Source organism: Canis lupus, chromosome X (genome assembly GCF_011100685.1).
Source record: "Canis lupus familiaris isolate Mischka breed German Shepherd chromosome X, alternate assembly UU_Cfam_GSD_1.0, whole genome shotgun sequence".
Lineage (NCBI taxonomy): Eukaryota > Metazoa > Chordata > Mammalia > Carnivora > Canidae > Canis > Canis lupus.
In genome coordinates this window covers 121,153,961-121,162,233 of record NC_049260.1, presented here as the reverse complement: position 1 = coordinate 121,162,233, position 8,273 = coordinate 121,153,961, and positions in this window count along the sequence as shown.

Here is an 8,273-nt window from a genome sequence, read left to right as displayed (position 1 = left end):
ACATCCTTGGTGAGTAATAAAGTCTTCAAAATCCTCTGATAAATATAGACAAAATGATTAGAAGCTCCTGATTCATATACTTACTACATTCTCAGAAGATTCCTGACCCCAAAACAGATGATCATAATGTACCTTTAAGCTTATTTATTTTTATACTTCCTCTTTCTCAAAAATGGAATAGGAAAATTTTGAAAAACATTTACAATATAATTGGATTTTTAAGATATTGGGATATGAAGGCTAAGGGAAAATTCAAATTAATAAAAAAAAAGATGGAGCCAGGAGTAAGTTTGTACATACAATGCATACTGTGGGACCCTAAACTTTCAGTTAAGCTTGAGATCTTTTGGCAGCCAGTGCTGGGAGAAAAATTTTCCATTTTGTGATTCTCATAGAAGCCAAACTATTTCCAATGATATGAGAAAGGAATTGCTTCTAGGGATAGTCCTCATGGAAGGGACAGTATGGACCATAATGAGCAATATCCTCAACAGCATCCTAGCAGTAACTGCTTTAACAAAGGCTTCTGCCAGAACAGAAGAGGTTTCCCTGGATTCATTGCTTAAGTGTATATGTTGGATGGAGAGTGTCCTGGAATTATAGTTTCTTTGGTTAGTATTTTTTTTTGCCATTTTCTGAGACTCCTATATTATAATATTTACTAAACTTGTGATTATCTGAAACCCTTTTGCTTTTGGCTTTCCCTTGGTTGATATGCCAGGTCTATGTCATTTGGACATGTATTTATTCATCCACCAACCACTTATAGATAACCTACTGGGTTCTGGTAATCCAGTGGCGAAGAAGATAGACTTAGCTTCTGCCACCTTGAAATATAAAAAATTAGTGTGGAGGGATAGAAGATAAATAAGTCAATAAATAAAATAATTTTAGATAACTATGACATCCTGTCAAAAATAAAACAGAAGAATGGGATAATGTTTGGGTGGTAGGAAGAATGCTAGTTAATTTGTATAAGTTGGTCAAGGAAGGCCTTATAGGAGTTAATATTTGAGCTCAGACTTAAATGATGGAAAGGAAGCAGCCATACAAGTCCTTGGAGAAAAGTGATTAAAGAAAGCAGACAAAAAATATAAAAACAAAGAAAGAAAAAGAAGGGAAGAAATAAAGGAAAAGAAAATAAAGAAAAAGAAAGGGGACAGTAAGTACAAAGGCCTTGAGGTTGAAAGCAAGGAACAGGAAGAAAGTCAATGTATCTGGAATGGAGTAAGCCAGGAGGAAAGTGGTAAGAAATGCAAATGGAGGGATAAGCAAGGGCCAGATCACATAGGACCATTTACATCATAGGGAAGAGTGTGGGTTTTATTCTGAATGTGATGGGAAGCCACTGAAATATTTCAACAGGAGAGTGGCATGACTTGAATATGTTCTTAAAAGTTTACTCTGCTGTGTGGAGAATGGGTTGTAAAGGAGAAGTAGTGGAAATAGGACGACAAAGAAATAGAATGGTGTTGCAATGATATAGGAGAGCAAATATAGTGGCTAGGAAATCAAGAGACATGATAATAAAAGGTATATGGGATGGGGATGAGGAAAAGAGAAGAATCAAAGATGACACTTAGACATTTGGCTTGAACAGTTAGCTCACTGAGATGGGGAAGACTTCAGGAATAGTAGGCCTGGGAAGAGGAGAATCGAGTATTCTGCTTTTGGCAATATAACACATGCTTTTGACTACAAGTGACATAAAACCCAAATCAAAATGGCCTCATTAGTAAAGGGATTGTAATAGCTCATGGAAGTTGAAAAGGTCCACAGCAGCAAGGTTTCAGGCATGATTTGATCATAGCTTTGGCTCAGTTGTTTTTACTCTTTTGGCACTTTCTTTCTCTGGGCACCAATATGATTTATCTCATGGTAGCAAAATTGCTACAGTACTTGCAAGCCTCATTTTCACATGCCACATCTGCAGAGGAAGGAAGAACATATATGAAACTCTCCTGGCAGGAAAAAGCTCTGGGGATCCCTGGGTGGCGCAGCGGTTTAGCACCTACTTTTGGCCCAGGGCGCGATCCTGGAGACCCCAGATCGAATCCCACGTCGGGCTCCCGGTGCATGGAGCCTGCTTCTCCCTCTGCCTGTGTCTCTGCTTCTTTCTCTCTCTTTCTTTCTCTCTCTCTCTCTCTCTCTCTCTCTCTGTGTGTGTGTGTGTGTGTGACTATCATAAATAAATTTAAAAAAATTTTTTTAAAAAGGAAAAAGCTCTGAAATCCACTAGCCTGGGTCGCACACCTGTCCTAAAAGCAATCACTGTACCTTAGGAAATAGGATGTGCTAACTGACTTAAGTTAGGTCATGCGCTTCTCATCTAGTTCTGGGGAGGTGGAATTAGGCTTCTCAGTATACAGATATCCTCAGAAAATCATAGGAGATAGGGAAGCTATTGAGAAGTAGGAGGAAGGGACTGGATTCTAGAGCATAAATTAACTGGTATCCAATCCAGACGTGTTTAATTTGAAATTTGAACAGGACATCTAAGAGGAAATATTGGACGGCAGTTGGCTGTTTGAGTCTGGAGAGGTCTGACTTGGAAATAGACATTTGGGAGTTGTAGGTTTATAGATGGTATTTAAGGCTATTGAAATGGATGGATATTGGAATCCATTAAATGGATTAGAATGGATTGGACATTGGAGTGGATGGACACTTAGGTAGTTGCAAGAACAGAGAGAAAAGTAAGGAGGTTCATGGACTGAAGCCCGGGATGCTCCAACATTCAGAGGTCAACATTCAGTGGTCAACAGAATGTGGCATCACAGAAGCTAATAGAAGAAAGTGTTTCAGGAGGAAGGAACTATATATGGGTGCTGAACATTGCAGAGAGGACAAGAAAGATAAGGGAAGAGATGTAACTTGGATTAGGCAACATACTTGTTTGTGATCTTCACAAGAGCCATTTGAGAGGAGTTGAGTTGATTAGTCTCTCTAATTTAAATTTGATTAGAAAGAATTGAGGAGAGAATATGAGGTGATAAAGTAGATACAGAACAAGAAAATTATTTGAAGTAGACTTTGGTGTGAGAAGGAGCATAATAACCTGAGTTTCCTGACACACCTAGAAGGCAAGCCCTATGAAGACAGAGTTTTTTTGCCTATTTTTTTCCACTGCTGAATCTCCAGTACTTAGAACTCTGCCTGGTATGGAGTAGCTGCTCAATTAATATTTTTTGAATTAATTGATAGTGATTCTGGAGAAGAGTGGAGGACCCAAGAGACATCTTGGGTGCACAGGTGTCCAGTAAAGTCCTGGCCCTTCAGTGCTTCTGGGAAGAATGCCACGAATTGTTAAGAATTGTCAAGAAGATAGAGGAGACTTCTTATGGATCACATATCCAATGTAAATATAAAGGTCATTCTAGTAGCTGATTTCTCCATCTCTCTCAGAAACATAATGCTAGTTCTTACAGCATTAGAATGAGGCTAAACCTGGAATGGGACTATAAAATGTTTTGATGGAGGATGGAATCTTTCCCTTTCTTATATGACATATTTGCAGAATATCTCTTTTGGAGATAGGCTGGCAACATTCATTGCTCAAGCTCCTATAACATCCAGCCAGACAATGTGAAATCAATAACATGGTTGGCAAATGTGTGAGTCATAGCTGTGTTTGTCTACTTTTAAGTTACATACAGATGCCAAAGTATCATTGATGCTAAAATGATTATCCTAGGATTAGTAACCCATACTTCTTGCATAGGGTTTGTAATAGTCAAGGAGAGAAATAATGAGGACCTAGACTAAGATAATGGCAGTGGGGATGAGAAGTGAGGGATAGACGTGAGAAATGTTGATCAAAGGGAAATTGGCAGAATGTGGTAACTAGTTGGAAACTTCCAAGATTTGTGACATTGGTGACTCTGAAGATGATGTAATCATTCCCTGAAACAGGTACACAAAGAACGAGTTAAAACTGCATGGATGGAGTAAGGGGGAGATGACAAACTGATTTTGGACTTGTCGTATTTGAGATGCTTGTGTGGTGTCTAGTCAGAGATGTTAGAGAGTTTGTTATATGAATTGGGAGCTCAGGAGAGCTATGAGCTGCAGGTGTGTGTGTGTGTGTGTGTGTGTGTGTGTTGGGGCTTGTCTTGAGCTTAGTAGTGCTAGTTGGAACCATGGTAGTAGAAGATATAGAAGATAATGTCCAGGGAAAGTAGTCATGGACTTGAGGAAGGAACCCTGGGGTGCCTAACATTTGATGGATTATTAAATAAGTGGCAACCCCAAAGAGACTAAAAAGATTAATAGTGTGTCTAAGGAGTACCATGTTTCAAGGAGGGAGTGGTCAACAGTATTTAATGCTATCAAGGGGTCAGTAAGAAGAGAACTGAAATTTGACAATGGATTTAGGGACCTGGAAGGCATTGATGACCTTGACAAAAGCAGTTTTTGTGGAGTGGTAAGCAGAAGCCAGAGCAGAAGTGGTGGAAATAGTGAGTACATATCTCTCTCCAGGAGTTTGGCAGTCAAGGCAATGGGATAAAGACACAGTGGGTGGCTGGAGAATAAAGAATCAAAAGATATTTTCCCTTAGATTGTGGCAACTCGAATGTGTTCTCAAGTTTGAAGAGGAAGCTATTAGAATTTTTTTAAGTTAGCTCTACACCCAACATGGGGCTTGAAGTCATGACCCCAAGATTAAGACCCACAAGTTCCACTGAAGGAGTCAGCCACATGCCCCAGGAGAGGAAGATATTAGAGAAAGGAAACAAAAGAGCAGAAAAGAAAGGGAAAGAGTGATGAGGTAACAGAGAGGAGGGATTAAGGATTTAGGAATATGAGTAGGGAGAAGTGTTTACCTTTGAACAGAAGAAAATAGTCATCTCATCTCTGGGGCTGGAGGTAGTGGTCAGAGAAAAGAAAACTGTCATAAATCAATAAGGGAAAGGGTTAGGAAGTTGAAAGATATAAGTTTTGATGGCCTTAGTTTTGTCAGGGAAGTAAGAGTAATGTTGCTTCCTGTAAGTAAGAAGGATGACAATTGATGAAGCCTAAAGATAGCATGAAAGTTTTAGGGTAGTGGCTGGTAAATGTAAACATTCAAACAGTTTTGCAGGCCAGAAAGCAGGCCTAAGAAAGCAGGTATCCAAGGCCTTCTTGAGCTTGCCTCTCACTCACAGTTTAATGGTCTAGTCTCAAAAACAAAAACAAAACTTTCAAGTACAAAAAAAAGGTCTAGCCTCATCTGCTGGATTTAAAAACATAGAAGATTAAAAAAAAAAGCTCAGTATAACCATGGTAATGGATTGCCTGGCAGCAATGATTATTCAACTGAGATAGACTCTGATTTATGATGAGGCTAATTATGATGGTGTGATTTTTTTTTCCAGCTGGACTCAGAGCTAGGTCTAAAAGCAAAGAATTTGGATTGTGGATTATTAGTCCATCCAGAATAGGGGTTTTGCTGGGTGGGCACAAGGGAAAGAGATGAATGCAAAGGAATAAAGCCTATTGGGGACAATTGTTCCAGTGATCCACCATGTATGGTGGCTTGGCTTGAGAGGGAAGAAAGAGCCTTGGAGGAGGCTACTGGACTGAGAGCAAAGAGATGCGCACAGGGACTGGACATCCATCTGAGGTCAAGGAAAAAGTACATTGGAAATGAAGGTGCAGAAGAGTTCAAAGGCCCAGGGATATGATCTAAAGGTTGTTGGTAATTTTGTTGGCAATTTCTCTGGGGTTTTGGCATCTGAAATTTCAGATGATGTTCCATATCTCTTTACCATTGGCATTGGCTTACAGTTTCCTGCCTTAGGTAAAATCTGGCAGAAGGGAGCGTGTGAGTGGACTTAGAAAGTTCCAGCTCTTCGAGAGGAAGAAAGGGTTTAAACTTGGAAGCCAAGAGAATTCTATGGAAGAAAAAAACACTTTCAAATGAAAAAGGTATCACAAATGATTCATTAGAAAGAAGACTTTTGTCTTCTTGACCAGCTGAGAGATGTGTGTGATTTGGAGCATAGTGGCCTTTTCATTTCCTTGAAAGAGATAGGACCACTATGGAGCTTTTTTTTTAAATGTGCAATGGCATTAACTGAGCTAAAATTGATTCTTTTATCTAAAATAATAATAATAGGGGATCCCTGGGTGGCGCAGCGGTTTGGCACCTGCCTTTGGCCCGGGGTGCGATCCTGGAGACCTGGGATCGAATCCCACGTCGGGCTCCCGGAGCATGGAGCCTGCTTCTCCCTCTGCCTGTGTCTCTACCTCTCTCTCTCTCTCTCTCTCTGTGTGTGTGTGTGTGTGTGACTATCATAAATAAATAAAAATTAAAAAAATAAAATAAAATAAAATAAAATAATAATAAATAATAATAATAAACAAAATTGGCCAAATTAACAGAAACCTGAGGCTTCAGTGGAAATGATTTGTACTCTTAATGACTGGGACAAGATTGGACCAAAGATGTCACTGGAGGTTCAAATGCAAGGTGCTGAGACATGCTAGCATGGTGCTGGAGCAAACTAGCCTGGGGCATGCTATGTTCAGCAGAGGAGCCATCTCTGAGGCTGTCTGGCTGCACACTGGCTATGGAACCTCACAGATATGATACCCTCTGCTTGGTCTCTGGCATGGTCAACATGATCTGGAGGAGTCTGGGGACCATGGAGCATCACAGTCAGCTAGATGCTCTCCCAGGCTGCTCTAAACAATCTCAGCATCCCATTTCTTTGTGAGCATTTGAACCTGTTCTGACCTTTAGCTTGTTTCTGTGACAGACAGAAGATCATTAATGTCCTGGGGTTGTTTTTCAGTCTTCTTGCATCAACTCTTCCAGTACTTCTCAAACTATAATCATCATAAGAAACAGGTATCTTGTTCAATAAAGATTCTGATTCCGTAGGACTGGGGTGAGGCCTGAGATGCTCCCAGGTGTCCCAATTCTGCTGGTCTGGGAGCCACACTTTGAGTATTGAGGATCCCAGCTGAGCATTCTCCGAAAGGCATTGCCTTCACTTTCCCCTTTGCAGTGAGCATTTACTCCAAATCTCTCAAGAATCAGTGGTTTGGGGATAGGAAGCAAGAAGAAAAAAAGGGGGTTACACAAAGGAACAAGACATGATTCCTCCTTGGAAGAGAACAGGCAAGGATATTATAAAGAGATGGACAGAGGATTGGGGTAACACAGAGAAGGGACTGAATCTGCCAGGGTTTTCAGGAAGGGTTCCACAGATAAAATGACATTAAGATGGATACTGAAACCTGAGTTGGAGGGCATCAGGTGAAGAGATGAAGAGACATTCTCAGCAAAGGGAAAAGTTTGTGCAAAGGCCTGGAAATGTTTGGGCAATGGTGAGAGTCCTAGGGGAACAGATGGGTTGTGAGTGAAATACAATGTCACAAAGGCTTTTTCTACCCTGCTAAAAAATTGGTTGGCAAAGCTTTTTGACATGTTTATACTTACCAGCTAGACAAAAGGTCAGACAGGCAGGTTGGACAAGCAGGTATCTCAGAATAACAGTAACTTCCCATTGATTCCATCCTCCACAAATGCTCATTCCTCCTATCTGGACTAGGCCTACCCTGGGAGAAAAGGGGTAAAAGTCAGATAGGAGGAGACGACAAAGGGGCAAAGCATTGCAAGAGCTATCATTTGTACCAAATTCATGTGCTAATTATGAATGAGTCTTATTTGTGTGTCAACACCAGTCCCAAGCCTCCAGGCTACTACTTTGGGTATAATTTGCTGTGATACTACATGAGCTTTATGTAATTGAAATAAATTGACTTTTTTTTTTGAAGACCATATATAATCTGGCCTTCTACCAACTTCTGTGGCCAGCCTCTATTTTCTACCACGTCCCTCTACAGCACAGCCAGGCTCCATCTGTACAGCGAAGGGGCCCTGACCTGCTAGCCTTGTCTGGTTTAGCAGGGGAAGAACAGCAGGGAGAAGGAAAAAAGAAAAAGGGGAAAGAAGAGTAAGAGGGAGGAAGAAAGGAAGAAAAAGAAAACAAAAGATATTTAAAACAAAAAAAGTAGGTGCCTGCATATTGCAGTCTGACAGGCAGTTTGAATTTCACTTCTGGAGTCAGGTGACACAATCTCAGGATGTCCACCTGGCACTGACTGGGCCCTCTGCTCCCTAACCCACACAAGAGGCTTATTTGGCAGTGGTGGTGTATATGGGGAGGGGGGGGGAAGCACAGGTAGCCATCACCATGAGCAAAACCAGAACTATGTAGAACATTCTTAGACTTATTTTATGGTTTATATACAATAGCCAGCCATTATTTGTAATTGCATATGGG